Raw genomic sequence first — 7,500 nt, forward strand, 5'->3', positions numbered from 1 at the left:
GGGGGAGACGACCGAGCGCTCGCTCTTCCCCCCCCCTCCCCACTGCCGCGGGAGCACCGGACGTGCTAGAGGAGACAGCGACCCGCCGAGGCGGGCGCGACCCCGCGGACCGAGGCCCCTGCCGGGGCGGCTCGCTCTGCAGCAGGCGGAAGGGCGGCACGGAGAGCCCTACACGGCGGCGGCGCCAGCGCCGGAGGGGGACGCCCCCCTGCCGCCCGCGGCACGCCTCCAGGCCCGCCCGGGCAGACGCGGCCCGGACACGCTTTTCTTCCCTCGCTTTGGCCCGGTTTCTTTCGCGGCTCGACCGCCCTCGCCGCCCAGCGCTGCTTGCGGCCGGCACCCACGGGCACCCGGACCGAGGTCGGCACCGGCGCCTCGGCGTGGTTTAGGACACCTGGTGGCTCGCGGGGCCACGCGGCTGTCACACAGCCTGGTTCGGTAAGGAAGGCCCAGGAAACCCCCCCCCGCGCCGAGCGGCAGCAGGACAGGGTGAGGTGACACGGGGGAGGCACGCGCCTCGCCGCCGTCGCCACGGCCCCCTTCTCGCTCGGGGGGGGGAAGAGACTAGGACGATACCTCGCTCACAGCGGGGAAGCGAATTGGAAAGGAGACCGCCCTGCCTGAACACCGGACGCCACCGCGGCTCCCTATTACGGGGAGTACAGCAGAGCCGGCCCGCCGGGGGCCCTTTCCGACGCGACCCCAAGTGCCTCATCGATCAGCGAAGGCCACAACGGCCACGGGTCCTGGGACAGCGACAGCCACCGCGCGCCTGCCCTCGGCCACCCGCAAGCGGGCGGGCGGACGACGCGGGGCTCTGCGTGCGAGCGAGCAGGGGCGACATCCGTGACAGGTGCTCCGGCGGCTTCAACACCGGCAGAGCCGGCTCGCCGCGAAGCCTGTCCGACGTGCCCGAGGCCAGCCTCAGTAGGCTACGCCTCCGTACCGGTACCAGTCGAGGGGGTGGGGGACCGGGTGCGCGGGATGTGCCCCGCCACCGCCGCCACCCACCCGCCACGCACAAGGATTCCCTTCAGCCGACTCGGCTGGACCGGGGTAAAGCCGCGACAGGCTCGACTCCGCCGGTCTTCCAGCGTTCAAGTGCCGGCGGCCGCCGCCGGCCACCGGCCTTTGCCCAACAAACGCAGGGAACAGGTTACCCCGGAGGGAAAAAGCCAGGTGTGGAACAGCTCAGGCGGGGGGCCGGGGGAAAGCCGCTGAAGGCTCAGGACACCCCGCCGGCCATCTGCATCCGGCTGCCGGACACCACCACCGGCCAAAAACAAAAAAACGTGCTGTACCCGCATCGCGGGCTCCGGCTTAGGGCCAGAGAGCAAAGGAACCGAGGCGCCGACCAACCTCGCTCACAGCACCGTGCAGACCTCCCCTTCACTGAGCCCGGCTGGTACAAACCAGGGACGCCAGGAGCAGACCGGACACCGCAGGCCGCCCCACGTATGGCATCTGCACCAGGAAAAAAAGAAAGCGGAAAAGAGGACCGAGGCGCCGCCGCCTCGCCTTACCATCATCCGGCTTCTCAGGGGACCAGAGTGGTGGGGGGGGGTAGCCGCTGAAGGCTCGAGACACCCCACCACGGCCATCTGCACCCGGCTGCCAGCCAACACCGGCGGCCAAAAACGTACCGTGCTGTGCCCATGTCACGGGCTCCGGCTTAGGGCCGAGAGAGCAAAGGACCCGAGGAGTCGACTAGCCTTCGCTCACAGCACCGTGCAGACCTCCCTTCACCGAGCCCGGCCGGTAGAAACCAGGGACGCCGAGAGCCGGCCGGACACCACAGGCCGCCCCGCACGTATGGCATACGATACCGGCAACGAAAGGAGTAAACCAAGAACCAGGGAGGCGCCGCCGCCTCTCGCCTTACCATCGTCGGGCTCTCGGGGGGCCGGGGGGGGGGGGCCACCCACCGGTGGCTCGAGACACACCCCCCCCGGGCCGTCTGCATCCAAGCTGCCGGCCACCGCGACCAGCCAAAACCGTGGCGTGCCCATGCCACGGGCTCCGGCTTAAGGCCGGCAAACAAAGGGAGCAGGTGCCGCCGCCGCCACCTCTCCTCCCATCCCCAAGGCCCCCTCAAGGAGCTGGGCAACAGCCCCCGACGGGCTGGAACCGTACGGAGCACCGCTGTGTCAACACACATACCGGCGCTCCCCCCCTCCGCCATCATCGGGCTCTCGGGGGACCGGGGGGGGGACGGGGGTAACCACCCACGGTAGTCTCACAGCTCGGCTCCCCCCCCCAGTATCCAGCGTTCAAGTGCCGCCAGCCGCCTCCGGCCACCGGTCTTCGGCCTCTCCCGTGCACCTCTGCCCGTCCTTTTCTCACCACTCGGCAGCGACCGCCCCAACGCCGCCCGGCTTCGTGCCGTTCGGCATCTCTCTGGGTGCTCTCGGTTCCGTGCACGCTCGCCTGACAGAGCACCGGCTTGAGAACCGTGCCCAATTCCCCGGGGGAAACCACCGTCTGCGGCCGCCCAGCATTCCACTTGGCCGGCTAAGCCGCGTGCCCTCGCTCGGTGGCGCTTGTCTGGAGCAGAGACGCCTCGTGCCCCTATATAAGGAGAATATGGGTCCGCGCCGGAAAGGGGCGCTTAAAGGCAGTGTCTGCCTGCCAGCGGGGGAGGCGCTGCAGAGACGCCGACTCTTACGATGACCTAACTGGAGGCAGCGCGAAACAGCGACCCCTTGGAGGAACTGCCGGAGCCAACAGGTCTGCCCGCGCTCTAAGTCCCGACGGAGCCGGGTAGACCTGGCAGCCCTTTCGACGGACGCTGAGCCGGCCGCCGGCAACGTGGAGCCGGGTACACCTAGCGGCCACCGCCGGTCGCCTCGGAGGTGGGTAGACCTGACGGCCGCCTCACGCCCCGGAGGCGGGTAGACCTGACGGCCGCCTCACGCCCCGGAGGCGGGTAGACCTGACGGCCGCCTCACGCCCCGGAGGCGGGTAGACCTGACGGCCGCCTCACGCCGCGGAAGCGGGTAGACCTGACGGCCGCCTCACGCCGCGGAAGCGGGTAGACCTGACGGCCGCCTCACGCCCCGGAGGCGGGTAGACCTGACGGCCGCCTCACGCCCCGGAGGCGGGTAGACCTGACGGCCGCCACACGCCCCGGAGGCGGGTAGACCTGACGGCCGCCTCACGCCGCGGAAGCGGGTAGACCTGACGGCCGCCTCACGCCCCGGAGGCGGGTAGACCTGACGGCCGCCTCACGCCCCGGAGGCGGGTAGACCTGACGGCCGCCTCACGCCCCGGAGGCGGGTAGACCTGACGGCCGCCTCACGCCCCGGAGGCGGGTAGACCTGACGGCCGCCTCACGCCGCGGAAGCGGGTAGACCTGACGGCCGCCTCACGCCCCGGAGGCGGGTAGACCTGACGGCCGCCTCACGCCCCGGAAGCGGGTAGACCTGACGGCCGCCTCACGCCCCGGAGGCGGGTAGACCTGACGGCCGCCTCACGCCCCGGAGGCGGGTAGACCTGACGGCCGCCACACGCCCCGGAGGCGGGTAGACCTGACGGCCGCGTCGCGCCCCGGAGGCGGGTAGACCTGACGGCCGCCTCACGCCCCGGAGGCGGGTAGACCTGACGGCCGCCACACGCCCCGGAGGCGGGTAGACCTGACGGCCGCCTCACGCCGCGGAGGCGGGTAGACCTGACGGCCGCCTCACGCCCCGGAGGCGGGTAGACCTGACGGCCGCGTCGCGCCCCGGAGGCGGGTAGACCTGACGGCCGCCTCACGCCCCGGAGGCGGGTAGACCTGACGGCCGCGTCGCGCCCCGGAGGCGGGTAGACCTGACGGCCGCCTCACGCCCCGGAGGCGGGTAGACCTGACGGCCGCCACACGCCCCGGAGGCGGGTAGACCTGACGGCCGCCTCACGCCCCGGAGGCGGGTAGACCTGACGGCCGCCTCACGCCCCGGAGGCGGGTAGACCTGACGGCCGCCTCACGCCGCGGAGGCGGGTAGACCTGACGGCCGCCTCACGCCCCGGAGGCGGGTAGACCTGACGGCCGCCACACGCCCCGGAGGCGGGTAGACCTGACGGCCGCCACACGCCGCGGAGGCGGGTAGACCTGACGGCCGCCTCACGCCCCGGAGGCGGGTAGACCTGACGGCCGCCACACGCCCCGGAGGCGGGTAGACCTGACGGCCGCCACACGCCGCGGAGGCGGGTAGACCTGACGGCCGCCTCACGCCGCGGAGGCGGGTAGACCTGACGGCCGCCTCACGCCCCGGAGGCGGGCAGACCTGTCGGCCGCTTCACGCCCCGGAGGCGGGTAGACCTGGCGGCCGCGTCGTGCGAGACATTTTTGTTTCGATAGATGCCAATGAAATCCGAAAAAAAATAAATGAAAAGGGAAATTTTTTTTCTTAACGCACCCCCGCACCCCCGCGCCCCGCCGCGCTCTCATGTGCACGCAGCACCAGCCCCCCCACCCCCCCGCCCCGACCCGTTGGCTGCCATGCAGTCGCTGGCATCATTCGCTGCCCGCCCCCTCGGCCGCCAGTCAGCCCCTCTGCGCCGCGCCACTCCGCGCCGCACGGCGCCGCCCGCCACTCCCCCCCCCCGCTTCCCGCGGCTGCCAGGGGACCCGGCAGAAGCGGCGACGTTCCCCGCACCTCACCCCCAACGGAGACGCCCGTCTCGCTGGAGCGAGTTCGCATCGGGAACCGGGCGCTTTTCGCCGGGTCGGGGTCCCGGCGCTGCCGGGCGGTCCTCGGCTTCAGCTTTTGGTTTCGCAGCGTGGGTTTAGCTTTAGTCTCGGGGGAGGGGGGGTGGGGGGGGGGGTGGGGGTGCGTGTGTGTGTTTTTATTTTGTTTCTTTCCCCCCGCCTTTCGCTGTGCCGCAGAGGCGTGGGCACCGGGCGCCCTTCACCGGGTCCGGGTCCGGGTCCGGGTCCGGGTCCGGGTCCCGGCGTTGCCAGGCGCTCGCTGGCATTCGCGTTTAGGTTTTTTTCGACGGGGTTGGGGTGGGGGGGTGGGAAGGGGGCTCCCGGGCTTTATGTGTGGGAATAGGGGGTGTGGGGGTGTGTGCGCGCGTGTGTGTGTGTGTGTGTGTGTTGTTCGGATTGTTGTTTTGTTGTTTGTTCCCCCCCCCCCCCCCCCCCCGCCGCGACACACACGAGCTCGGACACACACGCAGAGACACAGAGAGAGAGAGAGAGAGAGAGAGAGAGAGAGCGCGCGCGCGAGAGAGAGAGACACAGGCGCGCACACACACACACGCACACACAGACACAGACACACACACACACACACACACGCACGCACGCACGCGCACACACACAGACACCCCCAGCCCCCCACCCCCCCCAGCCCCCCGACCCCCACCGTCGCCCGCGCGCCCGAAGAGCCGTTGGTCCCCGCCCCACCGCTGCAACTCCGGAGCTGCAGGGCGGTGGGTGCGGCCGCCAACCGACCGCAGCCTCCTCGGCGCCGCGGAGCACTACGGCTGGGGGGTGGGGGATCGGGGGCGGTTTCTGTTACACCACCACCACCACCACCACCCGCCCTCGCTGCTCTCCCTCCCACCCCTTCGGCGTTCGTTTGGCTTTCAACCCGCGGCGGGAACGGAGCAGGCGGGCAGGAGGGCGGGCGGCCGAGCGACCGACTGAGGAAGGCGGGGAGCCGGGCCGCGGGCACGGCGCGGCAGGGACTCGGCAGCTGCGGGGGCTCAGCGTCCAAAACACGCGCCACCCATCATCGCCGCCGCCGGCGGGAGGCCCCTCCGGGCCCCCCGGCACGGAGGCGGCGGCGGCGACGCCGCTGGGTCCTAAGGTCTCCCGCCTTCCTTCCCTGGAGCGGCCAATGTGCTGCTGCTGGTGGAAAGCGGGCCGGAGGTAGGGGGCGGCCGGTCTCCTCGCGAACCCCGGGGGTGGCAGGGGGCGGCCGGTGTCACGGTGGACCTGGTGGCGGGAGGGGTGGGGGTTGGGGGGGGGTCGGCAGGGGGGTCGACAGAGCTCGTTGCGGCGGTGGGGGGGCGGGGGGGGGGGGGGGTGGTGGGGGGGTGGTGTTGGTGGGGAGCGGTTTCTGTTGTTACACACACACCCCCGCCCCGTCGCTGCTCTCCCTCCCACCCCTTCGGCGTTCGTTTGGCTTTCAACCCGGGGCGGGAACGGAGCAGGCGGGCAGGAGGGCGGGCGGCCGAGCGACCGACTGAGGAAGGCGGGGAGCCGGGCCGCGGGCACGGCGCGGCAGGGACTCGGCAGCTGCGGGGGCTCAGCGTCCAAAACACGCGCCACCCATCATCGCCGCCGCCGGCGGGAGGCCCCTCCGGGCCCCCCGGCACGGAGGCGGCGGCGGCGACGCCGCTGGGTCCTAAGGTCTCCCGCCTTCCTTCCCTGGAGCGGCCAATGTGCTGCTGCTGGTGGAAAGCGGGCCGGAGGTAGGGGGCGGCCGGTCTCCTCGCGAACCCCGGGGGTGGCGGGGGCGGGGGGTGGGGGGGTGGGATGGGGCGGGGGGTGGCGGGGGGGGGGTGGGTGGGCTGGGGGGTGGGGGGGGCGGCCGGTGTCACGGTGAACCTGGTGGCGGGAGGGTTGGGGGGGGGGGGGGGGGGGGGCGGGCTCGTCGCGGGCCAAGCGGCGGTGTTGGGGGGGCGCCGCCGGTCTCACGGAGAAGCACGTGGCGGGTGGGGCGGCTTTGGCGGGATGGGGGGGCGGCCGTATACGCGTGCGCGCGCGGGCAGCCCCAGGCAGACGGCTTCGGGCCGGGCAGCTTGTGGGGGTGCGGGGCAGGCGGGCGCACGTGCGTGGGCAGAGCGTGAGCTCCTGAACCGTTTCTGAATCGATGCCCTAGCGCTGGTCAGGCTTCCGCTTGACCTCTCCGTTCGTGATTCTCGTCGCGTGTTTTCAGGTCCGCGTTCGATCCCGTCTCAGCCGAACTCTTCCCTGCCGGTTCCGACCCTCGCGTCCGTACGCTAGCCGGCAGCTGCGCTGGCCCCGTCGCCTCCCCAGTTGAAGGTGAGATCACGAGGGGCGCTGCATAAGCCAGGCCTCGCCTCGCCGCTGGCCTGCCTACCGGCTCGAAAGCTGCAGGAGACCCCCTCGCGTGAGAGCCCACCAGCCACGGCCCGGCCCAGGCCCATCACGTCCTAGTCCAGGCGTGACTTCGCCGCGAGAGGCTCAGGCCACGGCCTGCTCCCTGCCTTGGAGCTACGCGGGTGCCCGTGTCATCCCGAGCCGCCGCCTGCTTCAAGCCAGGGCCCGCTCGGGCACGGCGTGACGTCACAGGCAGCTCGGGAGCCCGGGCCCGGAAGCGCCCTGTTACCCCTCCTCGGCTACTTGTGACGTCACAAGGGGCAGGCGGCGGGGAGCGCGGGGGCTGCCGGGAGGGGGTGGCGGGAATGCCGGCCAGAGACCCGGCCGTGCTGGGACCCCACGCGGACGCAGACACCGGTCGATGCCAGCGGTCGCACGGCGGCCAGCGGGTCCGGGCAGGGCAGCGGCGTGAGCACCGCAGGGGGAGGCGGCTGTAGAAAAAAAAAAAA

This window comes from Athene noctua, unplaced genomic scaffold, assembly GCF_965140245.1.
Source record: "Athene noctua unplaced genomic scaffold, bAthNoc1.hap1.1 HAP1_HAP1_scaffold_643, whole genome shotgun sequence".
Taxonomy (NCBI): domain Eukaryota; kingdom Metazoa; phylum Chordata; class Aves; order Strigiformes; family Strigidae; genus Athene; species Athene noctua.